The 27,071-nt window shown below is 37.4% G+C and overlaps 1 protein-coding gene across 5 annotated transcripts in view; it reads left to right on the top strand.

The window, feature by feature from the left end:
• Positions 1–15,177: 15,177 nt before the first annotated feature.
• The window catches only part of DCAF6 (DDB1 and CUL4 associated factor 6), a 58,720-nt gene continuing 46,826 nt past the window's right edge, over positions 15,178–27,071 (top strand). For 4 of the 5 annotated variants that reach the window (XM_031058128.1, XM_031058127.1, XM_031058126.1 and 1 more), the window contains exons 1-3: positions 15,178–15,428; positions 21,657–21,749; positions 24,345–24,530. The gene's annotated coding sequence lies outside the window, so the exon portion shown is untranslated. The remainder of the gene's footprint in view (positions 15,429–21,656; positions 21,750–24,344; positions 24,531–27,071) is intronic. The other variant, XM_031058129.1, reaches the window with a different exon arrangement.

The following is a 27,071-nucleotide window of genomic DNA, read 5'->3' as shown; positions in this document are numbered from 1 at the left end:
GGAACGCGCTCGCTGCGGGCCGATCCGCCCGCCCTTTGTGTCCCCAAGTGCTCCGCGGGGTCCCCGCAGCCCCGGGCTGCCCTCGCCTCCATGCCCTCGCCAAGAATTTTCACTTTCCAAGTTAAAGCCAGCGCCACTTTCAGTTCCCGAGGCCGCGGGGAGGTTTCCGTGGCGTGAAGGAGCTGTCGATATTCTTTGTCGTGGCGCAGGTTCTGTAAAAAAACATTACCAAAAAATATTTTAAAATACCGGCATTTATTCCCGTGTTTTCGGAAGTGTGGAGATCCATGGTAGTGGCACTGTGGATTTGGGGGTGTCTCTCCGGGGTAGGTGGCTCGGTGGGTCGGGAACGCGTTCTTTGTGCTCATGTGGCAAAACAATTCCTGCCTTGGAGTGCAAACCTCGAGTACTCGAGATGGAGCTTGATTTACAGCGTTGTAAAACGAGTGTCGATCTGTGCCTCCCAGGCTTTCCCGGCTGTGCTCGGTGGTCATGGTCCGTCGTTTGGTTTTTTCCTAGTGGAATTTAAGGTGGGATATCACATTACCAAGCCTAACTCGGGAGTTTTCAGTCTGTAGTCCCTGAGTACTCAGTAATCCACAAAAGGTTAATCAAGGAAATCAAGGTTATTACTGGTAGGTTTCTACCAGAGAGGGGTGTATGTGTGTGTGCAGTGCACAAGTTCCTTGGAAAGAAATATTGACTCCTAAAATAAAAAAAAGGTTGTGAACTAATGATCTTAGCTGCTTTTGATTTTGGTAGTGTCTCAAGCTGTGCTGGGCCAAGCCATAGCTGAGGATTGTTCTAATTTTTAGTGATCAATCCTTCTGACTGGATTTTTTTTTCTTTTTGTCTGCTCCAGTTGGAGCAGAAAAGCTAAATGTTAAAATTAGGAGACTGTAGTGTGCATATTCTGAAGAAGTGTCTTTTTTTTGTTGGTTTTTTTCTTCTGCTTTTATGTGTCTCTGAGAGTTGAAGTACTAAGATTTGAACAGTAGAAATCATCTTCCCAGACTTACCAAGATGTCTTCTCTCGATGCTGCTCCAATAAAATGCACATTCCTTTAGTTAAAAACAGAACTCTGGTGCCTTGGCTAAGGTCTCATATTTGCTGTTCCTCCTTTCACCTAAACAAGTTCAGTGGTTTGAGAGCCTTGAAAGAATAGGACCTGGGAGAGGCTTCCCACTGAATTGGTGTTGAGATCTGCACTGGTGGTGGCAAGACATGCTCAGTCCTTACTGACTCCTGCTTTTCACCAGGGGGTTGGTACAGGGTGTGCTTGTCTTGTGGAACCACTGCACTTTTACCCCAAATGGCATTTATGGCCTTGATAAACCCACTGATTGGGCTGCTACTCAGGTGTGGTTGTTCAAGTGCAGATTTCCCAGAGAAGAGGCCTGTTGCTGTGCCTTTTTGTGTGCAGGGCAGGGTAGGTGTGAGTCTTTTTCAGAGTTCAGCAGCTCTGTGTAGGAGCTCTGTTCTCTGGCCCACTGGTCAAGACTGCAGTGGGCAGCTGGGTGCCACTGCTTGTTGGTCACTGCCGGTCTGATCTGCGTGGGAAGTGAGGCTTCTTCCTATTTATAATTTCTTTTTTTTAGTAGTGTTTCAACAGTCTGGCAGACAGAACAAATGGAGGACAGGAATTTCATTGTGACTTAGGAGTAGTGGGAGACTCAAGGCATTGTCCATGTGCATTTTTTGGTTTTTGTTTGGGCAAAATTTCTTTGTAAATTTGTCTAAACAGTTATGGATTCAGGTACAAAATGAAGTAGTTTATGTATATCTTTGCTTGCTGTGCTTTTTCAGCCACCAAATCAAAGGAAAAGCATTATACCAAGTCCATGACTAACAGTGCAGTTGGGAGGAAGATGTGTCTGTGTGGATGGTACTTGCTTAATGAGCCCTTCACTGGGATGGTTGTGTTGTGCTACAGTGTAAAATATCAGAAATATCGACAATGACCATGTTTTGAAGTAAGACATCTGAGAACTAATTGCTGTTTCCTATTTACTCAGTGTTTTAGCTTCATGTGAACTGGCAATCAAGTGGCACTCTATAAATAGCCCCTCTTAGCTTCTGAAAACAGCTGCTCCAGGAAGGATGTGTGTAATGTACCTTTCCATGCAGATAGCTCACCCCTGGAATTTATTTTGGAATTTATTTTGCCTTGTAAAAACTCTGTCTGATTTTGCAAGATCTCTAAATAATTGCTCTGAAGACCAGTCAGTTCTGGACAGAGTTCCAGAGAAACAGCTCACGGAGATGGGGCAGTGGGTGCATCCCTGGGATGTGTCCTTCACTCCTTTGGTGAGAGCTCCTGCTGTGCTGACAGAGGGAAGATGTGTGTCAGCGATGTATCTGTTAGCTACGTTTCCTTCAGCATTTGTAGGCTAATTAGTCTCAATTTCAGACACTTCTTGTATTTGAGGTCTCCAGAGGAAAGCAGGCCTGGGGGAGGCTGTCAGTAACTCTCTTTAATTCAGTTTAGGCATCCTCTTAGCCTGGTGCTGTGGGAGGAGCCCTGGTACTGGATCACAGATGGAAACTGAGCTTTTACTCTGAAAAACACGGGTGCAAACTGTAGTATCCAAGTTAAATTCTGACCTGAAGCTGGCAAGTGTAATTACTCAGGATACTTTCACAGGAATCTCCAAATCTTGCAATTTTGTATCATTGTGGCAATGTTTCAGCCACCAGTGAACAAACATGTTCCGGTGGCAGGTAAAGTGTTCTGTGCCAGCACAATAAAGGCCTCTGTGTGGATTAAATATAGCAAATAACGATTTGGCTAGAGAAATGGCAGCATGGGTTTCTTGCAGAAAGAGGGATCCATAATTCCTCTGAAGTATTTAATGTGATGGGTTTATTTGCTTTTCTGTAGAGGGTCCTGCTGCCAAGAATGGCTCTGTTTTGAGAGCAGGAAGAATGAAGACTTTTCCTTTTTATTTTTATTTGTTTGTTTTGGGGTTTTTGTTTCATTGGTTTATTTTTGCTGTCTGACATAGCAGGTTATCCAGAGAAAGTCTCTCAGTTTAAAAGGAGAGGAACTGATGCTGTATTTTAGCTCAGAGTGGTTGTTGGAAGCTGAGGAACTTGATACAATGGAAGCAAATATCAAAATAATCAGCTCTCCCCAATCTCTGATATCTTCATGCAGGTACTATTTTCTGAAATCTTGGGTCCTTCTTTTTCTTTTAAGCTTAGCAAATATCTTAGAGATAGCATTGTGGTGCTTTCCTGTGAGCTGTCACTCCCCCTTCTTAAAAGATTGTTTCATATCTTACTAAGTCTTTATCAGCCTGGTTTTTAAGATTTGGGAAAAGTTTGAAGTCTGTAAAAGACTCACTGTAAGGAAACCAGTAGTTAGATTCATTGTGATCAAATTTTGTAAAGCTTCAGCAGTTCTTACTAAAAAGAGATCTGTGAATATTTGTATGTAGGGAGAATCACTGAACTACTTAGGTTTCAATAGTTCCCCCTGTTTGTAGGGATGAACCACAGTAACCCCAGAGCTAATTACAGTTTTGAAGTTAGTTGATTGCCCTGCTCATAAGTAGGGTTGAAAACCAGGCAAGAATAGCTATTATAACTGATTCGTTTGGATACTGACTGCCTTCCATTCATGTCAGTTTATAAAACTAGCAGTGGCTGGTTGAATGAACATAGAATTGGGTGTTGCTGTTGAACATTTGGTATTTCCTAAAATACATTGCCCAGAGTGTGAGAGTGCAATTAAAATCGTTCCTTAAAATACTGTAAACTTTCATTCTCTCGTTTGCTTTCCTTGGACAAACAAACCAATCAAACCCAGGAGAAGGGAGACTTGAATGCTGGGGAGAACAACCAAAAAGAAAGGCATTATTTTCCCCAGTTTTTGTTCCAGCTAAATTTTAACATGTGGTGTGTTGGTCTTTGAAAATAATGCAGAGTAAGAAGGGTCAGACAGCTTTAACATGATCAGCTTTGTAGCTGGTGCTCTTGCAAACTTGGAGATGGGCAGAGTATTTAACCAGCCTTTCTTCTTAAATTCTTTGCATTATACTTTTCATGTTAGTTTTTTTTTTTTCTGGTACACTGTTATATTTAATGTCCTAAACCTCTGGAATTAATTCTCTTTTCCACCATGAGTTAAAACCACTTATCTGTCACAGCTAAATTCCAGATCTGGTAGAGGTGTTTTATGTTGTTTTTTCTTCAAGTCTAACAGATTAACTACTAAAAAAGAAGCATTATAAATGTACCTGATGGTCTGATTATGAGAGCACAGTTCTGTAGTGATATATTCTATTACACAACAAATACTTTGTGCAACTTGACTAACTGACGTGTTTAGAAAGATGTAAGTGAACTCCTCAGATTTTTTTTTCTGTGATTTCTGAAATGATTTCTGAATAATAGAAATAGGCAGAGTCAGAATTGAAGTTCACTGTGTAATGAATGAGTTGGAGGAAAACACATCTGTAGAACAATTTTTACATGCTCAGTCTAATATTGGAAGGAGGCAGGAAGCTTTAGGAAGGCAGGAAATTTGGTGTAGTCATTGGATCTTCACTGGTTGTGTAGAAAAGCTTAAGATGCCTAAGAGCATTGCAGAAAAGGGATGTAACTTTTTAATTGAAAAATCCACAAGAGAGGACAGTGACCAGGTATTGCCTTAAACTGGATATCTTAGGAGTTTTTTCCCTTGTTAATAAAATCAAGGCTTAGTGACTACAGTCCTTAAAAGATTACAAGATGGGCTGTTGAGAGAACAATGTGGCATCAAGACCTGTTGATAACAAATTGAATTTGGAGGAGTTTAATCAAGAGACTGTGTCTGAAATGAATTCCCTGATCCTATCTCATTTAAATTGGTACCAAGAAGCAGAAAGGCACTATATGTATGTCTAAAACCATAGACAGGTTGTAGGAAAAGATATGAGGGGTGATCCTAGCATACAGGATTAATGATTTTTTTCCTACTTCAAAGTAAATCAGCTCAGATAATAAAGACACCCATTTTAAAGCCTTTAATATTGGTAAAGGATAATAAAAGCACAGCGTAACAGAATCATCTGGACAAAACAACAAATAAAAAAATGCTGGCTGGTAATAATTTAGTACATATCAGAAGACCAGAAAGAGATGTGAGCTGGGAGGAAGGATTAAGGTTAGATGAGTATTTCTGTGGCCTAAGTGCTGAATGCTTAGCTCTAATTTCAGTTTAATCAGCCTTCTGTTATCTTTGGGCTTATTTCAAGCATAGACTAACTGAGCTGTGGGAGTGGAGGACAGGAGCCACTTGGACCTGCAAGGGGTACAGCCATGTAGCATTAATCTAGGCAAATTTGACAGCTTGTTTTGCTGTTATCTTAGAAATCTTTGCATGTGATTGATATCATTGACCTTTTTTCAGTTTCATCTTCCTGTGTGTTTTGTGGTTTAATTGATATGGTTTGTTACTGCTTCTTTCTCCACAGTGTTGTCTCATTTTACTTCCATTCAGTGATAATGTGTTGATGATAATTTTTGTGTATTTTCTTTAAAAAGGAAAAATTACATGCAGGGTCTGAGATTACTTGGTGCCTTCTGTCGCTCTGTCCTGAAATACAAGAATGATTTCCAATGGCTGTTTTTAGGATGCTGGGGATTCGTAGTAGCACCGCTTCTGTTTTTTTATGTACAAACACCGGTTTGTGTAAAACTGTAGACCCTTATGGATCACATTATTGTGTTCTTTGGTGGGATTACTTTGCAGAAACCTGCTTTTTGGGTTTTGTTTTTTCTTTTTAGAAGATTTTTATACTACTGCCTAGATCAGAACTTATCAATGAACCTACTTACTGAGTTTTGATGTTTTAATTTTCTAAACCACCAACTGCTTTGCTGCTGTTGCATTTTGACATATGAATTAAAATGGAAGGTGGATCTCTGGCCTTATATTTGGCCAGAAAGAAATGATGAAAAATTGGTATAACTGTTCCAGACTGTTGATTTTCTGTACTTCAGAAATTCAGGAGGCCTTTTCGGTTGTCTGCAGATTTGTCATAATTTCTTCAAATGGGCAGAACTATGCAGATGCACTTTTTGATTTTAAGGGATTAACCTTATGTGTAATATCTGTGACTAACAGAACATGAATCATGTGTGTTAATGGCTGCCAGGTAGTAGGAGTGTGGGTTGTAGTCCCAAGGCTTTGCATGTATTATAATATTTGAAATCTACTCAGTCTTAGGATGCAAATGTATTTGCTTTATAACCTTTGGAGCCTCAGTGTTCTGTAGACAGCTGGAGACTGCAGACATTTGTGTGCACTTCTAATATATTTTCATTTTTGATTGCAATATTTCATTGCATTTACATTGTGTGCTTTTAAGGACTGTACAGGCAATGTGTTTGCTTTGTAAATAACTGCCTGCCTTGATGCTGAGTGTTTCAGACAGCTTCGTAGTTAAGTTGTACCTTGATCTTCTAATAATGAGCTTTGATACATGAAAGCTGTCTCTCGCTGCAAAAACAAGTCGTGTACAGCATGTACTGGATTTGTATTTCAGGATGAGGCAGTGATGTGAGAGATCCTTTAGATCTCTCTCCTTTATTTATTTAAATTTTTTTCCTCCTGTAGCTTTCTTCCAGTTGGATTGCTTCCATTAACTGCATTAGGGCAGACCATTAAACCTGCCTGTGTTCAGTCACTTCCAAGATGTTGCACTGCAGCTCTGTGAGTTCTTGTGACTTTGCATGTGATTCCTGATCATCTATCCTTGAGTGTCCCCAGAATAGTCTAGTGGGATATAACTGATCATGTATCAAGAACCTGTTGACACTTGAGACCAGTCTGTCCTGGCACTAAGGGAAAGGGATCAGTTCAGACACAAACTGTGCCAGCCTTTGAACAAAACTGGATTTTTCACTGTTGCACTTGAGTGCAAGTCTTGGCTTTTTTGTGTCTTTGGAGCTTAGTGAGCTGCTGATTCAGATGTGTCCCAAGTGCTCTAGTGTGTGTTGAATCGTTAAATATTGAATGTGAATATCGTGAGATGGAATCTGAGTCACATCAGTGAATTTTAATAGCCCCTTATTTTCCTCCTCTTGTTCCTCAAGGATCTGCAGGCTTTTCTCTGGGAAGATTGAGTGTGTCGTTAATGCTGACTGTTCTCTAACAGATATCATGGGCAAGATGAGAATCTGTCCCTTCTCTTCCCTGTGAACTTCATGTTTTCTGAACCATCAGTGCTTGTTCAACCCTTTTTGAACTGCTGAAACTTCACAAAAATAAAAAAACTGTTAAAATTAAACTGTTAAACCCAACACACCTCTGTATTTAGGTTGCATTGCTTTGTTACAGTTATTGTAGTCTGTTCCTGTTATTTACCTTTCTAGGAAATGAGGAAAAAATCTGGTTCTTTTAAATTTGGTTTTATTTTAAAAACACTGTTGTGTCCTGAGAACTCTCTTCAGTAAAAAGAGTCTTTGGAGTTAAACAGGTTGTTTTTTGTTGCCTAGGATGAATACATATGCTTTAATGCAACGACAATGTAATTTTTAAAGGGTTTTTTTCCCCATTTGTTTTTAAACAAAGTCTGTTTAAAAGGGTTTTTTCCCCCCATTTGTTTTTACATACTCAGCTATAATTTAACCTATGTCAGTACACTGATAACAGTCATCTACCATCAAGACTCAGCTTTCTACTTGAGCTCAACTTTTGATGTAATCTGTCTTTAATCCTGCTCACTTTGCTGGTGTTTACATTTGTAATGTAGGGGGTTATGACCCATATCTGTTATGCTATCTATGTATCTATTTCCCGAGTTCCCCCAAACAAACCCAGCAGTGTACAATTCCTATACTACCCAGGATTAAATGGTATGTTAAATTAGGCAGGTGTGCAGAATGTTAAATGCCTTAACTCAGTTCCATGCTGTCCAAGTTCTCCATTTCACTTGTGGAAAAGGCAGGCCCTGGGGTGTTTTTTGCTAGAAGACATGGCTATAGATATGCTGGTAAGCTTCTGTATAATCACTTCTTAATCTGTTTAAAGATGGGTATTGAGTTAGCTTAAACAACTTTAAATAGTCGGCTTTAATTTTGCCCAGAGCCTTTGTCTGGAATTGCTGGGGTTAGTCCTGCTGGCAGAGTGGGAGAAGCAGCAGTCCCTGGCAGGCACTGGAAGGTGATGGCAGGACTGGTGACAGTGGGGCAGCAGGAAAGAGGACATTCCTCTCGGAATGCTCTCTTAAAAGCAGATTCCACTTTTTCTTTCCTTCTCCTGGCCATTCTGCATGCTCCAGTGTTCATTTTGCCTGAGTGCCTGGAGGTGAGATACCCTGGTTCTGCTAGGAGCAATTTTAGCTTCTGCACTGGGGTGGAGCAGCACTGCATTTCAGCTTCCTAGATATCATCTTTTCCTGTTGGGAGGTGGAACTCCTGATGAACCTTGGGTGTCACTGTGGTCAGTAGTACCTGAGAACATAAAGCAGAGTTCCTGATGTGTATTTCCTCAAGTGGTGTTAAGGATTGGCTGGGTTATTACATTGATGTCAGTTTTATAAGAAAGTATTCAACATTGCTGCTCACATAGTTTCAGATGAAGACTCTTAAAAGTCAAAGGAAAGCATTTCCAAGGACGTATTGAAACCTACAGTAATACTGTTTACTCCAACTTGCAACAATCTGCATAATATGTATTTTTGCCTTCCGTTAATAGAAGCCTCCTTTGACTTTCCTTTGGAGATGAAAGCAGGGCACAAATGTATTTGTCTTGATCTGGTAACTATTGTTTTTGTGTTGGTATCTGTTTTGGAGTTTTGAGGAGTTTCTTTAGGAGGCCTATTTTAGTGCTGGAAGAGAAAACAGCAAAATCTTTTGCATGTAGTTAATCCTACTTCCAGTTAATCGCTTTAAGCTATGCCAGATAGTTTTCTGTTGAGAGGAGTAAGGTGGTATGTGTTATCTTTTACATAGATAGAGCTTCTCTTAGTTTTGTCATATGAATTTTGTCGTCTGCTCTATAGAAATCAGAAATATTTGTGGCATAATAGAAAAATTTCAAGTGCCTTTTGTCTCGGTAAGTAGTTTGTATTTGATCATTGGACTACTTTAAAGGATTGAATAAATATCAAAATTGCTGAAAACTGCATATTTTTCCTCCTGTCACAAAACCTCACTTGCAGTCTGTGGCAAGAACAATACAGAAGACATAAATATGGGCAGTGTAAGGGGAAGTGTAAGGACATCTGTCAGAATGTGGTGTACTTGTGAATGAAATCCACTTAGCACCAGTCAGTACAGCACAGATAAAGTGCCTTCCCTGAGAAAGGTATTTGTACTTTATCCTACTTTTTTGTCACTGACAAAACATTAAACACTTTGTATTAATGCAACTGAATTTTATGAAATCTTTCAGGCATAAACCATGGTAAATATCAAACAGAAATCAAAGGCATTGGTTTAAATCCCAAATGCTTGTAACCTTACCAGTTATGGAGCCCAGTAGAGGCTTATATTTGGGAGTGTATACTTTCAGTATCCAAAACATGTTTCAAAGTTAATTACAGCCATTGCTACTAACCAAACACATCCATGCTCTTACCGACAGTAACCTGTTTTTGCAGATTCTGCAGAAGCAAACCTAAACAGAAGTATGCTTATTTATTACCCTAAAATGTATAACATTGCTGAGCTACTTTTTTTTTTTTTTCCCCAAAACCTCAGCAGATCTCTTTTTTGGTTGTTTGGCTTTTTGTTCTGTTTGGTTTGGTTTTTGTTTTGTTTGGGTTTTGTTTTGTTTTTCTTTGTTTGTTTTTGTTATTGTTGTTTGTGGGTTTTTTGAGACCAGATTTTGTACTACTGTACTCACCATGAGATATTATAGGTTACTGATTTATAATTTAGGGCATAGTGTCCTGTCTTCTGTAGTTTCTGTCTTGGTGTTATAATATCTGAAAATTTTGGGTTTCTTAATACCTAAAGCTCATTACTTGAGCCTATCTTAGGATTTGAGTACAGACTTGATTAGCACCAAGTTGTTTGATGCTGGCTGGTTAGTAGCAAAACTCTGACACATTAAAATGGCAAAGAAGTCTCTTTGTAGACAATAAAAAATATTTTGTGTTTTCTTCGTATTGTTCATTCTTTCAGGCTTTGTGATGTATCATTAAGAACAAAGAATAATTTGAGTTATCTGCTTTGAGCTTAAACCATAATGAAATAGTTGATCATAGTCTCTTGAAAGGTACTCTTTTAAGCATTGACAGAACCAAGAGTTATATTTTTTTGGCATTTTTGCAGTAGTGCAGAAGAGTGAAGAAATATAACACAGAGCCTTGTTCAAAGGACTGGAGGTCACACCCATGGATTTGGTTTCTGGCAGTACTGCTGGTTCACTCTTTTCCTTTGATAAATTGCTTGAGCCTTTGTCACAATGACTATAAAGTAGGGCCAGTGTTGGCCTACATAGCTAACAAGTGATTTTTAAGGTTGTAATTAATCTTCATGAATTTTTAACTTACCTTGATAGAAGTTAATTCAGTGCTTATTATGTGCAGTCCTGTTTGCTTTATGGTATATGGAGAATTCTGGCTGCTGGGAAAATCGTGTTTACATGCAGATCAGAAGAGTGTGATGGAGTTAATCCAGCAAAATAAGCTATATACAAATGGGGTTACTTCAGAAATGCCTAAATTGTACCCTGAAAAACCACGAGAAGTTTTGAAATGCACTCAGAGTGCAGGATACCATGTGCTCTGCATTGGGAACAGATGCTGGCTCCATTTCAGCTTTAAACTAGGGCATTCCAAATGTCACAGCGAGCCAGCGCTGAGGGACTTGGCCTTGCAAAGAGCCAGCTTGATATAAATGAGTGTTCATTTGATAAATGGGATCTATTACTGAATAAGGGTTGTCTTTTAACATCTTATACTGTGCTGGTGCTGCTTTGGATCAAAGTTTAGTTAAATTTCTGTGGAGCACAAGTGTGCTTTAAAGGTAAACCTTCATCAAGAAATGATCTGTTCTTCTTCAAGGGGAAACTTTGGAGCCCAGTTGTAAATATATGAAGGTTTTGCATGCTCAAAGTATCTAACTTGTCTGCTGTCATCAGTTCTGAAGCAGCTTTGCCTAAGTTACTTACAAAAGAAAGGTGCGTGTCTCTCTGCCAAAACAGGCATGTAGGAACCACCTGATCAGCAATTCTTAAACTGAGGATTGTGACCTAAATGTAAGGACTGTGAGTGGGGAGTACAAGAGATGCTGCTTTATTTTGGTATTGCTCCCTGAAGTGAGGCTAGAGCACTGCCCAGACACGCAGGCTGGGTAATTCTCCAGGTGGGAATTGAAAGGCAGTGTTTGGTTTGACCTCGTGCACAGTGGATGTTTTGAAGAAATAAAGTTACAAAGAAACAGTTGCAGCTTCTCTTTCACCTGCTTTCTCATATTTAAATTTGTATCATGAATGACCCAAGGTGGGGCTTCTTTCATACACAGAATGATCCCTAAGTCTCCAGCTTAATATAAACTAAAAACATTGATCACTGCACTGTGAGTTTCACTGTACCTTGAGGCTTCAGTAGTGCATAAAGTTTGGTGAGAATAGGTGGATGGCTAAAAACTGAGAATATTATTGATCATTGTACTGAGAATAGCACTGAACCTTGAGGCTTCACTTGGTGCATAACTAGTGAAAATGGGTGGGTGGAGCATTAGTTTGACAGCTTTCCAAATTTCAGGTATGTAAACACAGGGAGGTCATCACAGCCATTTGAAATTTACTGGGGCTTATTTTTTTGTTTTGCTTTATTATGTTCTTGTTAGTAAATTTACCTTAGCAGTTTTGAAACAAACCCCATGTGTGTTCCACTGTCCAGTGAGATAATCTTGGTGATGACAGCTTGATCACTTGATCCATGTCCTAGGCCTTATTTGAATATAGGAAACAACATATTGAAGCACCTCCACAGAATTAAATTATTGCCTTTCTAGGGATACTACATAGTTAAGGGGAAAAAGAAATAGTTTCTGGCTTGAGAGCCTGTTCTCAGTATTGGGGTGGGAAAAATCTAAACATGACAGAGGTCTTGATGCTGATATTGTAAGAGGAAAGTACTTTTGGCATTTTGTTAAAAGGTTGGGGGTGGTTTTTCATCCATCATTGTAGCTGAAAGGGGAGCCAGGAGAGCTGCCTTTGTAGGAAGGTGGAGGGAACAGGCAGCCTTTGGGTTAGGTGAATGGGAAATAAGGATTGTGAAGATTCTTGTCACCTGGGAGAGCAGAGTCCTTGATGTGGAGCATCTGACTGTTAGGAAGTCCAGCAATAACAGCTGAGATGCTGAAGAGTAAATACAAAAGAAACCAAGAGGCATTGCTTCTTAATTTTTTTCAACATCATAAAAGTGGATCAGTGACAAAAATACTCAAGTGACAAATTCTAATACTTACTGCTGAGCATTTTTTATCAAACCAAGTGAACCTGTGGGAGTCGTTGCTGAAGTACAAGGAACACAGATTCACTGACTTTGCTCACCTTTTAACAACAAAAGCAGAGGCAGTATTTTCTTCAGATCGGTTTATTCATGTAGTTCAGGTTTTTATTTAAGAGTAAAAGCACCACTTAGGATCTGATGATTCTAGTTTTGAATGATCAGATAAACTACAAACAATCAATTTAGTTGTCTTACTGCATTTAGTACTTAATCAAATAAGAGGGGGTTTAGAGGAAAAACATTTTAACTGCTTTCTCCCTTGCCCCCTTTTTTCTTTAGGAAATATAGAAACTATTTAGGTTGTCATTTTGTTTACATTTAATTACTTTCTCAAATATATAGATAAAAATGATCAAAGGATAAAGAACTAAACACATATATAACAAATCATATATGCAATCCTAACAATTTTTAAAAATGTTTTAAATGGCCCAGTGTTGAGTATATGAGACACCTTATGCCTGCATCTCAGGTTTACTGAAACTTTTATGGATACTTTATTCTTCTTATTAAGACCAAAAAATCCTAATCTAACAGCAACAAATTGTTCATATCTTATTTTGTCAACAGATTTCTGTAAGGAAATAAAAATTGAAACTGAAAATGTGATTAGAACGTAGTTGTTGTTTCTTACTTGCTGGTTTAAGTGATTTGGATTAAAACCAGAGCATACAGAAAGGAGAAAAATCTGTTTTCTGTTTGTTTTTAAAAATTAGTTTGAATCATCTTTGGTGTTTGTGTGTGCAGAGGATTCTCAGCAAGCTCCTGCGTGTTGCTCTACAGACATCACCTTTTTCTGCATGTATTTTATGCACGTGGTGCAATGCCCAACAATCGTCCACTGCTATCACATTTTTTCTGTTCTTCAATGGAAGTGTGATGGGTCTGGCAAACACTATTTTTGTGTTGGTCTGTGGAGTATACAGTTCTTAATGAAGTTATCCTCTTGGAGGTCATGTATTACTGCTCTGTATTTTGCAATACAGGAGCACCCCAGAAGCAAATTTTAAAGTTTCCATTATGCAAAGTGATACCCAAGCATGCAGCAAGTGATATTTCCCACGTCAGCATTCACATTTACTTACAAATAATTGAAGAAATCAAATTTACCTGAAAGTAGGAATCTTCATTGAAAACACAGAAATCATTTGATTTGAAAAAATAATAGGATTTCACAGAAAGGTACAATAAACCAACCATTAAGAATCTACATTCAAAGTGTGTTCCTGGAGGGGGGAAAATGGGTAAGGAGAAGTGGCAAAGAAAGCATAGTGGCCTAGGTAGATGTGTATTCCTAATCAAAGAATGCATTCATTCTTGCTAGTAGAGCGTGATGCATAAGATGTCATTATTTTAATCTTTCTCTAATTATGGTTATTCCTGGTTAATAGAAATTGTAGCACCTGAGATGTCACGACTTCAGTGTTTATAAAATGGGGCATGAGGGAAGTCTGGCTTTTATATTTTTAAAGCTGGCTCAGGCGTGCTTTAAGTGCAAGCACTTTATAACCATTTCACCCACTAAGTACCTCCTCTTGAAACAGAAAAAATATTTTGCCCAAGTACGATCTTCATCTAATGTGGTATTTAAGCAGTGTTATGAGCAATTTTGAATTCTGGAGGTGGCTTCTACTTCCAGCAAAACTGAGGTATCTAGCCCAGACCTTTTGATGGAGGGAAAGCTGCATGAACATTGGATGGGGTGCCGGAGTTGGTGCTGCTGGAAGGGTGTCCTGGCCTTGGAGGAGGGAGTGGGGCAGGGATGCTCAGTGCCTACTTCCAGACAGGTGGTTGTGAGGGACCAGGTGTGGACATCAGGTGTTCTTTTGCAGGGCTGGAGAGTATATGGGGGAAATAAAAAGCATTCAGAGGAACCAAGTGGAGAGAGGAGAAACTACTTTTCCAAATATGTGCTACACTGCCAGAGACAGCACTGAGCTCTGACATGGCTCTGCTTTGAGCTGAACCAAAGCAAGTTCACCAATGTAGGATTTTTCAGATGTGGAGTCTCTTGCTGTTCTTTTCCTGATTCGAGGTTTTTAAGGTTATTTTGAGTGAATTTCACAGTTACATATTTGGAAACAGTGCAGCCTGGCATAGGCCTACAGTCTGATGCTCTTACCTGGAATTTTGTTCTGAGACATGTATTAACACAGAATTAAAAAAGGGGTAATGGTCCTTGAGTTTAGAAGCTTTTGGGATTGAAGTTAAAAATATTAGGTTTACCAGTATTTTTCTTTTCTGAGAGTGCTTTCTGGGGAATATTAGGTTCAGTATAACCTGAGAGTTGGAGCCATGTGTTCAAACATCTAGTTAAGGAAAAGACCACATTTTTGTCAATATCCTTTCGTTTTCCCTCCTCATGTGTTTAGTACAGTAGTGTTTTTGAGTGCAGTGGTAAAATCAGTTTGTACATAGAGTATAAGGACATGAAAGTTCTTGGAGCTTTGTCTTCATATGTGTTTATAGATTTCCCCTTTGTGCTTCATCTGTTCTTTTCAGATAATTTTTATGAAATGGGGTGTTACTGGTCTTTAATGTTAATTTCCCAAATGCAAGGGTTGTACTGCTTGAACTATGTTATCATAGTTCCCTCTCAGCTGAGTTAACCAAATAACCACAGGATTCATTTCCTTTTTCTTGCTATTAGTTTTAGAGGGAGCATCAGCCTGTGAACCTGTGAAATGTTCGTTTTGCATTTCTGCACTCTTATTAAAGGTGGTGGAAGAACCAGCAAATGTCATGCTTGTCTTAGGATTTGTAAAATGAGAACCATATGAATTGTTTCAAGATTTAAATGTATATTCTGGTTCTTTACTGTTTAGGTTTTTACCTGTGAATGGTCATTAGCAGGCTCTTAACTACTTCAGTTTTCAAAAGTTATGTAATTGGTATTTTTCTTCACAGGGAGAAGAGAATTTATCCAAAGATTAAAACTTGAAGCAACCTTGAATGTGCATGATGGATGTGTAAGTCACTTGTTGCTTTTTTGTTTGTTAAAAATTGTTAAATTGTGATTTTGTTGCCATGGTAATAGTCCCTCAACTTAAAAAGGCAAATATCTTATATTTGTTCATTAAAACTGAGCAGGACCACTCTGCTTGTTGCAATCTACATCTGAATTCTCTTGCTATTTGTTTCTTCTTGAATATCTGACGCTTTTACCATTGAAGCAAAGCAAAATACCAATCCTGTATCTTAATGTTGTGTCTATTGCTGGTTGAATTAATCTCTCCTGCCATTTAAGCACATTCCTACCTTTTCAGTTAGGACTCATCTTAAACCTTGAAATGAAGTCTTTTTTTTTTTTTTGGTTATACTGTGTTGAATTAAAAATTTGTTATTGTTTTGAGTGATTTATTTTCCAATTTCAAAAAGCAAATCATCAAGTGCTACATGCTGACTTATAGGCAATGAAAACAAAAATAAACCTTCCTGAAAGACTTATTTAAATATTAATATTAATTTTTGAAAGGAGTCCAGATATTTTAAAACATATCCTTTTAAATAAAGCTTTTACCTAAACTAGGTTCAGGACAAAGAGGCTGCCATGTTACCTTTGAGGATTAGAGCAGAAATTTATGGTTGTTAAAGTATTCATTGTACAAGATATGTGAAAAATGAAAGTATTCTATAAAAATGAAAATGTAAGTGAAGCTTTTGTGCTTTAATGTGTGTTTCTAAAACTGTACAAACATAATGATTATTTTAGCTTGAGTTGCTTGGACTTTTAATTAATTGAGGAGCAATATAATTTTAAACTAACACAGTAGTAGTTTTAAGGAACAAGTGTTGTTAACATCCAGCCTTCTCGAGATCAGAAGTATGATTTTGATGTGCCTGTGTTATTGTGAGCCTGGAAAGTCTGGGAAAGGCCAGGATTAGAATTGCTCTATATAAAATGTGAGCTACTTTTCCTGTGCTGATTGCATTATAAGTTTAATGTTCTGGTGCAGATGGTGTTGGTGAAATCACACAAATATATACATTTCTCTTTTTTTTTCAAGAAATGTTACAAAAATGATGATGTAAGGTCTCTTCTAACCCAAACAATTATATGATACTGTGTGAATTTACTAATTTTCATATTCAAGATTGTTACAGTGATACTTTGCTTCCAAATTTCTTCCCTAAGTAATTTCTCATCTTCTCAAATACTTAAGATTAAATTTTTCAAGTTTCTTTTCCTGAAGTTGATTAGGGCTTTTTATTTATTTTTTCTTTATTTCCTTGTAAAAAAAGTGGTTTTTTCCTATTAAAATAGAATATAGGAAAATAATATTTCTTCACTACTTGTTAAATGTTAAGTGACTGATCACTATTCAATTATCTGCCTCTGTGTCATGTAATAGAAATTGCAGATTTGGTGTTGGCTGTTGATGTTGCTTTAATCTACTTGATGGATATTTATTTGAAAACAAATTTTGATGTGATTGTATTAGCTTTGGAAGTATGCTTTAACATATGGCCTAACTGTTTCAGTGGGTGGAAAATACTTAAATTGTAAACTTACAGCATTATTTGCTGGTGTTTAAAATACTACAGTTTGAAAAAATGTCTTTAGAAGTTAAATTTGCTCAGAACTCTCCAGCTTTAAGGAATGGGCTATTGGAGTTCCTACCTCATTTACTGTGGGGTTTTTTGCAAGGAATAATCTTTTAAGGCTAACAACCACTCAGTATAATTTCTTACTATATGTTTTTAAAAAATCTGTGACATAGAAATCAATGAAATTACAATGCTTGTACTGATTAAACTCCTTATTACCATCAATGGTAATTAGGCTTTTTTTTCCTTCTTCCCATAACTGTTGACTCAGTATGCATTTCAAATGTAGGGAATTAATGCCATATTGTCCTATTAAAAGGTGTTTCTGGGTTTGGTTTTTGAGTGGTTGGGTTTTTTTAATGAAGGTTGGATGGCAGGCATTTGGGGGTTTTCTTTGGTTGCTGTTTGGTTGATTGGTGTTTTAAGAAGTTTTTAATTGTTCTGTTGAATAAGTTGTGGCTTATATTTTCTATATAAAGCATGCTATGTAATTGAACACGGTGGACAACTTACTTAAGGCAAGAAATTTTTTTACTAATTGAGGATAAAAGTCCAAGTTCCTACCTGTTAGACAGAAGAGAGATCCCATGGGAGATACAACTGTGTGTATAATCATACCCAGGCGGGATATCTGTGAAGAAGGGAATATTCCATGAATTACTTCACATATCCATGCTCTTGTAACAGTAATATTACCATAACACCTTTTGTTTAAAATCTGAGTATTTTCACCTCAGAGTTCAGGGGCAATTCTCTTTGAAGCAGTCCCATTTTCCCCTTCGTTTGAAGACACAGTTTCTAGCAGTAGTGTGTGAAGTAATTGGTTCTACAGAATTATTGATGTCTGCCAGTAGCCTTATCATCCTTCCAGTGCAGGATGTGCCTCTTTCAACAAGGGTCACATGGTCAAATTCAGTAAGATCATTTGTGTGCCAGAACTTGCCATTTTCTGTGTTAGCTGTAAAGGGAGCTTGAGGAAATGTACAGAGGTAGGTGAGCTGCTCTGTATGAAGTGATTCAATCCAAAGGAGAAATGTTGAAAGAGAAGCAATCTGGACCAGCAGCAATGAGTGTGAGGAAAGAAGAGAATAAAGAAACTCTAAAACATATTGAATTGCAGTAAAAATATTGATTCTTTTCTTCCTGGTTTGTTCCTGTGAAAACTGAGGAAGGCTGAAATGCAGGATGTAGATGAAGCATTTGACATGAGTAAATGCTACATTTTGAAATAAAGAATATTACCTGAAGGAGTAACTTCTCATTTCTATGTACAGGCATTCAGATCAATAACAAACCAGCATCCTTCATGGCATTCATCTCCTTCAGGATGGCACTTGGGAACAAGTCCTTTTCAGATGTACTCCTCGAAGCCAGGCTTAAACCAGTATAGGGAGTTTGTGTTTTCTTAGAAACAATTTTCACCTTGTACTCCACTGGATGAAAAGCATTGGCTTTTTTACCCCCTTCTTTGCTTGAGGGATATTCCTGGTATTCTGGATATCTACGGCCATTTTTATTTATTTTCTTCTATTTTTGTATTCTCTTAATCTCTTCTGTTCACAAAAGACTTGATTCTGAGGTCACTTTGCATGGAAGTGAGGACTTTGCTTTTTTGTTTTTTTGAGGATTGGCTGCACTGCCTTCTGCGTTGTCTTTGAGAAAAACACAGAGATAGCAAATTTATATCTGACTAATTGACTAATGAATCAAAAGTGCCTACTGACTCCTTGCAAGGCTAGATGAGTGACAAATAAAATTAGATACAATTAATAATGTGGAGTACTTAATAGAAAAAACTAATTTCACACCTTTGGCTTTTCTTAGCTTGTTAGTAATTGTCTGTCATTTGTGTTTGATGTATCCTTTCTTCTGGGTCCAACACCCTTTCCCAAGGTTTCCAAACTCTCAGAATAGTAACTGTTACATTTTACTTTTAGTTAGGTGTTGAGTGGCAGTGCAGGTAGTACAATATGTAACTTTTTCAAAATAAAAAGCAATTTTCTAACCCATTCTTGTTTTACATTATATTTTAGTAGTTCACTACCATGGAACTACTACTACATGGAGAAGAAACTTTTTAAAATTCTGGTTTTTAAGTGATCCATATGTAAATTTATTTGGGTTAATCGGTATTGGTCAGTAGGTTGTACTGAACACTGTGTATATTGACTGGAAAGGCTCTGAAAAAAAAACCCAAACAAGCTGATTTCACTGAAAAACTTTGTTACTTTTGAGTTATTTGTTTCCAGTAATGCTGAGAAGGTGATTGGGTACAGAATAAAAAAGCCTTTTTAGTTACAGACCTCTGATAATTTGGTTATGACATTCAGGATTATTTTTGAACCAACTTTGGTCTGGGCATGGTATATTAAAATTGCTCAACTGAGGCAATAATTGCAATGAAATTGGAATTATGGAGAAGAATGATTGATGTCTTGGTAGACTTGTGGTGCTGCAATTTAGATAATCTCATCTCCCCTTTGCATCTTCAATGTTTCTCTGCTTTGCTGTCATTCAGGTTTTGTGTTTGCACATAAATATACACATCCACCCCCTCAATTTGTTTAATTTTTTGTGCTAACTTTTCTTTCTCATATCATGACTTTAAATTTTTAGTAGCTTCCTTTTTTTTTCAGTATTTCATTCTTGTTTCTATTCCTGTATTCTTACATTAGCATTTTGGTTTCTTTAGGGCAATGATAATAATACTTTTCTGCCTGAGAGGAAATGTAGATGAAAATAAACATTGCTGGGTTGTGTGTTTGCCCTGGCTGTAGTGCTGTGCAATGTTTGACAACATTTTAGAGTACATCCATTGTCAGGACAGGTTATTTCAATGATAGATGGTTCTGGGGGCTAGTTGAAATTGTGGTTCTTAGTGATTGACAGCCAGAGTTACAAAATCATAAGAGTAGCCATGCAAGGTCATACCAAAGCTCAGTGGAACCTGATAACTTGGCCCTGAAAGTGGCCAGCACATATTTTTGAAGGAAGTTGAGACAGGGCAAGCAGACAGTATTTGATGGGTGTTCTGGAGAACACATCATGCTTTAATGGGTAGATAGAGGTGGAAGCTGCACCTTTGTTTTTGATCATTTTTCATTTCTCTTTGATGAATATGTATATCCTTCCACTTCTGGTGTTCAAGGCATTCTATAGCAATGATTTCCAGTTTCATTAAAAAGCCATGTGTCATTGGACTGTTTATTTAAGGCCTTCCATTTCTTGTACTAAGAAGATCCAAAAAAATTATTTTTTACTTTTTCCATGTCATTCATGTTCTCATAAGCTTCTATCATTTCCCTTCCCTAGAGCAGTACATATCATTTGCTTCTTGCCATAAAAAGTGTTAGATATCTGTGAGCACCTCAGTAATTCCTTGTCTTAATTTCTCTTTCCAAGTGGGCAGTAATAGAAATGGAGAATACAGGAATGGGATATGAACCAAACTGCATAGTATGGGACATGTGGGATTGCCATGCATGGATGTATATCCTGCTCTTCTGTGCATTTCCTAATAAATCCTGACAATATCTGGTTGTTTCTGAGCACTGAGCTAGCCCTGGCATAGGCATGTTTGTTTAACACCAGGATCTCTCCTCAAGTTCCTCCACCTGAGAATATAGAGGTGCTGTTATCCCTGTGATCCACCTGAAACTGCTAACTCTGTTTTTGCAACTGACCCCCACTCAACTTGCCATTAAAACAGCGACTAGAATGGTGGTATTTATTTTAAACAAAATTTATTTTTATTGGGGGGGGCTCAGAGTGAAATATTTGAAATTTAAAAAAGGCATAAGAAAATAATTCAGAACAAAGTGGGTTTTTTACCAATTCTGTAATCCAGTCTGGTACATCACACTAAGGCAGCTGTTCTGCCAACAGAATCTAGCCAGCAGAAAATGGTGATGGCTGCAGTTTGACACTTAAAAGGTATTTTAGAGGCTTACTTGAAATAATAGTGGTCTTGCATGCAGTCTTTGGTGCTTGTGCATGAGCTGCTGCTTGGAGGATACCTTTTGAGCTTCCTGGATTTTGAGTGCTTTCACAGCTTTGTTTCACTGACACATTATTAAGCACAGTCTTGTGAAAAGGAGAATTGATAAGGAAATGTATTGTAAAGCTCTCCCAGTACAATTCTGTAGCTCACTGTAGGATTCTTCTTTCCCAGCCTACTCACACTTTTCAAAAAGGATCTGGGATGGATTCTGCAGTGCTTTTCCCTGAGAAGGTGTGGTCACTGAAAAGTGTACAAAGCAATGGATGGTCAGAATTTGGATATGGTGAAGATGCAGTAATGAGAGCACTGTGATGCCCTCCAGTTCAAATTCAGAGAACTCTCTGTGGAGTAGATTTGGTACATTAAAGCACCTGAGTATGTAAAATTGTGGCTAGTGTGGGAAGCCTAATTTACCTGATGAGCTCTTGAGGAGCAGAGGGAGTAATTGACATGCCATAGGTGAAGCAGGTGATTCCCTTATCAATTTGTTTTAAAAACACAATTTTTTTTATGCTAGCTGCTTAGAAATTATATCATTTCAGTTGAATTTGTTAACTCCTATTTCTGTAGTGTTGGATGAGTTTGATGTTTTAATATGGTGAAAATTGAATTAATGTAAGTCTAAGCATTTTTTTTTTTATTCATGCAGGTGAATACAATTTGCTGGAATGATACAGGAGAATATATCTTATCTGGTTCAGATGACACCAACCTGGTCATTACTAATCCCTACAGCAGAAAGGTAGGTTTGTTTCTGGCTGCTTGTTAATTTTCAAATAGGATGCAAGTTAGTATTTTTCAAGGTATTAAAAGATATTTCTAAATATATCAGTTTTCAGATATTAATTATGATGTGAAAAAGATAATATCATGCACATCCTAGTGTATATAAATGGGAATAAAATCTCACAGCGCTTTAGAACTTGAGATTTCTAATCCTTTGTGACATTGGTATTATCCCATTTTACGGTACATGGCCTGGCACAAAGACAGCATGGTCTCACCACAGATTAGTGTCAGAACCAGCAATAGGATTCAGTAATTCTCATGAAATCTTGTAGTCAGATAAACTGTTTCCCTCTCACTTTTAAAATACTGTATCTTTTGCTCTGTGTAATGTACTGTATGTAATGTCTTTCTGTGTAATGTTGTTGGGGTGTCAATCTTGATTATAATAGTTCACTCCAATGTAAAATTACATTGCCTTGTGTGTGCCTGCAAGTGGATGGAGAATAACTTGTACTGAAATAAGGGTTGCAATGCAGCTGAAAGACTCCCAGTAGTGCCAGCTGGCATCCATCAGGTAGTGGCACTGTCCCACACCTTTCTCTTGAAGGAACTGCTGATAGTTTGATAGAAGAGATGCTCTGAGCTGTGTCCTCTCAGAGGCTGACAACTAAACCCCAAGGATATTCTCAAAAATTAAATGTGTGGGAGAAATAGAAGGTATGGTGGGAGTTTGAGTAGAAAATAGTAGTTTGCTTTCCTGAAGGGTTGTGATGGTTTGGAGTGTTGCCTGTGCCTCTAGGTAAGGCCCTTTTGGTCACCTCTCCAAATAAGCCAGAGCTTCCAAACTTCATCTCTTCCTTTCAATTTTGGTGTCAGCCTGAGGGTTCAGATCACTATCACTAGATAGGGTTTCTCTTGGACTGGGAGTTCTGCTGGAAAAGTAATATCCAAGACAGCTGTGAAGTGGATGATGGATATATTCCAAAGTGAATGTTGGTGGACTGACTTGCAGAGTAAGAATTGTTCATGCAAATAAAGGATGTTCAATGTTATTTATTGTGCAGAGTTCATTTTAATATCCAGTATCCTACTATGGGACAGTTGCTCATTATAAAATTTTTACATTAAAATATTGTAATATTTTAAAAGGTGCTGCAATTTAAAGATTTATGCTTTCATGGAACAGTTTTCCCCCCTGTTGTGTACTACTCCTCTACTTAAACATAATGAGGAATATGGGAGATGTTTTGTTTTCTTTTTTTATTTTTCACAGTTAGCTGAGTTATTTATTCTTTGTAACAGCAGAGAAGAAGATGATTTTTGAATTTTTTTTTCTCCAGTACATGCAAATGTAATTATAAAACAGCAGGTACCAGCAAGAAGACTCAATAATCAGTGTTATTCCTGAAATGTACTAGAGGTGTGATTTTTAATGAGTGTTACAATTGTGTTAGCTTAATTTTTTCTGGCTTGAGTAAGAGGATCTATACAGGAAATGCAGCAATTTGGTATCAGAACTGTGTTGTAATTCTGTCATCTTGGCAAATATCCTTATTACTATATTTTCTGTTATTTTCTAGGTAGAGTAGCAAAAATAGACTCCAGCCATCAATATTTTGTATCTTTCAGAATATGCAGATACACTGTTAAACTTTTTTAGTGGGAATTATTTAGAAGGTGTGAAATAGCACTTCTGAACTGTTAGTCATGAGCTGCTATTGACAGAGAAACTTCATTTGCAAAACACTTCCTTTGATTAATTTAATTGAGTGGAAATTTGGAAGTAATTTTCATACTGTAAACAACTTGGTGAGTATTTCTTTCCTAATGGGAGTGGTGAAAATGCAGTTTGCTTCAAGTGCTGCAGATGGGAGAAATAAGAATATAATGTTTACTTGTTCACAGGAAAGCATGTGGAGGTTTTTTCAGTTTTGGTAAACTAAATATCTGAGGAAGGATAAAGAGTCACCACAAAGTGTTTAAAATCAGCTGTGATGGTGAAGTAAATCATATGTTTCTCTGCTTTAGTGTTGATGAATGAGAGTCTAAGTCAAGTCCTGGTTTATTACCCTGTATAATCAAGTTCTTGAATGTTTATTTATTTTTGGCTAGTTTCAAAACATTCTTCTTTGTAAATATCAGTTCTCCTTTTTAGAGTGAGTTTAAGAGTAACATCAAATTTTAAAGTCTATAAAGTTGAGCTGGATTGCAATGCCTTATTCTTCGTGGCTTACAGTGTCCCAGATCTTCTAAGTCTCTCCTCACTGGTGTGCTGAGTGGCTGCACCATCACCCTGACTAACATTTCGTTTTGAGAAACCCGATGTGCTCTGGAACCAGCATTGTAAAAACGAAGGTGGCAGCTGCATTCCAGCCCTTGTATTTTACAGGCTGCTTCGTGCAAGTGCCTGAGCAAATCTCTCTTGTAGAACCACGTTGTTCTTAGAAGAAATTTGGTGCAAAGGCAGCTTGTCTGTTGTGTTGTACTGAACTGTAGGTCCCTGGCAGCCTGTGCATAACTGGTATTTCACAGTCTGAGGTTTTTCCATCCTTTATTTGCTTGGAAAACATCGACCTGCTGCAGCCTCCCTTTTTCCTTTGTTCTCTAGGTTCTCACAACGATTCGCTCAGGACACAGAGCCAATATTTTCAGTGCAAAGTTCCTGCCATGCACCAATGACAAACAGATTGTTTCTTGTTCCGGAGACGGAGTCATTTTCTACACGAATGTTGAACAGGATGCAGAGACCAACAGGCAATGCCAGTACACCTGCCACTATGGGACTACCTACGAGGTACCTCCTGAAAGAAATCATAAGTTTAAGATGGGTGAAATACATGTTTTATTGTATTGTTGCCTAAGATTTTAACCAGGTTGTTGAAAACTTTGTTTCAGTGCAGTGAGAGTTACAGAACTTCTGTCTTTTTTGAATTGCTTTTTTTATCCCATTTAAAAAGTAGACTTGAACAGAGAAATGTGCTGTCTAAATTAAATTGAGAACTTTGCAAAAAGTGGTACTATTAAGACCACTTTGCAAATATAAATTCACCTTCACTGAATGAATATTCTGCAGAGCAAAGCAGATTAAAATTGAGCTCTGAATTTCTTCCTGAAGTAGGCTTGGGGGTGGGGGAAGTGACTGTTTTGCATTTTTATTTTTATTCTTCCCCCCTGCCCCTCCCCTCTTCCCTGAACTTTTCGGCAGTTTCATGTCTTTTTCATAATTTGGATTCTTCTAAGAAGTGCTTAGCTCAGCATGTGTGAACAACTTAATCTGAAAAATGTGTTTACAGTTGTAGATAATTTTTCTATTGTGTATTCTAGTTAACTCTTTAGGTGTAAATTTAGCCACAGTCTTTTCAGTCCTCCCTTGGAAGTTTTGTTCATATAAATTAGGCAAGTGAGGAAGCAAAGTTTTATTTTCCTAACTTATTACTTAATTAAGGAAAATAGAAAGATTTATTGTTCTATCTGCTTCTTTTAAATAACAGCAAAAGCTGCTGCTTGCAAAACTTACTATGCTTAAAATAGAAAAAATTATAATTTTTTTGGTAGGCTATAAATGTTCCTGTTTCTTTCACTATTTATTTATTGAGGCTTTTTAACACTACTGCAGTACGTACATGGGAAAAATCCCAAATCCATTGTTTTTTTATGTATCCAGCTAAGATTTCATAGCAAGCTTTTAGATCACTTTCTTTGCATGTTAAATGAATAAAGTCTTTAAAACTTCTCATAAAAAGAATTGGAGTGTGTGAAAAAAGAAAGTGGCTGAAGTACTGCCAGAGTTAATTTTTGTTCCTGTAGTAAAAGTGTCCTTATGATTGTAATTACACCAATTACATTTCCCTGCTATATTGCACCATCAAAATGGTCTTATTTGGGATGATTTTTATTCAGCAATAATGCTAACAAGAGGGCATTATTATTGTTTTGAATGACAGGAGTGTGGTACAGTTTTGCTTGGTTTTGCTGCTTTTAAACACTTTTAATGGAAGAAATATCAAAACCTCTATATGACACTGGCTGTTTTAACAACTCTGTCCCTTTATGAGGTTACTTTTCTTATCCTGTTTTGCACCGAGGTTGGGAGGTTCCTGGAGTGGGGAGATAATTTCTAAATATTGTCATGGTACTGCCCAGCTGTATGTAACCCCATCATCATGTTAAATATAGAACTTTGACTCACTGGCTTCTCTAAATAACAAAAGTTAAAAGCTCCCCTGAGGTACCAATTCTAAATTTGAATGTGATTTGGATTTATGCAGCACTTGGAGTTTGTGGCAGTTCAAGACATTACAAAAACATGAAACAGAGGAATGTGGAAATCGGTGTAGCTTGTTGTAAACTGTGAGATATTTGTACAATTGTTTTCAGTTCTGAGTGAGAAGAGATAAGGAGGGGAGAGGCTCTTGAGATGTGTTTCTGAAGAATTTATTGTTTGTACAAGAACTTGACAAGTTTGTTTTTTCTCAGCCAAATCTTTTCTTTATGGCTCTGCATGTGAATCGTGTTTCAGAAAGGGAATGTACTTTTATGAACACCTCTCACTTTCTTGTTTTAAATACAGTGAAGTGATCATACAGCTATACACTTTTAAAGTTAAGTAGCAAACAAGTTTCTAGTTAGTAAAAAACCAATTTTATATATATATTTATAATGTGTATTTGTTGAACTTTAATGTAGTAACATTGACTCAATTATTGGGGCTTGCACTTCTCCATTTCTCTGGTTTAGTGCTTATAAAGAACTTAGGATGTTTGTAAACACTGGACATAAAAATTGCCATGTGCAAGTTATATTACATGGATAGCGTGAAATTGCATCAGTGTGAACAAAAATAAAACACAGCTACTAAAAATAAGAGCTTTTCACATTCAGCAACATTATTGGAGCAAAATGTTTTCACTGAAAGCTCTGCTAAATGTTTGAAGAATTTAGTGGATTGCTAACTTTTATAGCTATGCAAATGAAGTTAATTTGAATGAAATATGTAGTGAAAAACAGTCTTCAATATGTTACACTGATATATTGAAGAATAGTGGTCATAGCTCAGCAGTTCTGTTGGTATTCAAACCTTGCCTTTGTTCTGCAAGTTAGACTTCTTATTTGGCACAGCAAGCATTGTCTCAGTTACTGTGCTGAGCCTTAGAAGAGAGGCTGAAACCTTCAGCTGTTGCCTTTGTAACCCCATTTCAGGTAGAGAGGTTTGTAGATATCCATATGTTACTTTTATTAAGAATTTTGGGGGGTGGAGGTGATAAATCATCTAATTTAAACTGTTAAAGAGTCACTCATGCTCTGTGTTCCATGAATGTATTACACTATTAACCAT

Source organism: Geospiza fortis, unplaced genomic scaffold (assembly GCF_000277835.1).
Source record: "Geospiza fortis unplaced genomic scaffold, GeoFor_1.0 scaffold72, whole genome shotgun sequence".
Taxonomy (NCBI): domain Eukaryota; kingdom Metazoa; phylum Chordata; class Aves; order Passeriformes; family Thraupidae; genus Geospiza; species Geospiza fortis.
This window is presented reverse-complemented; position numbering and strand designations above follow the sequence as displayed.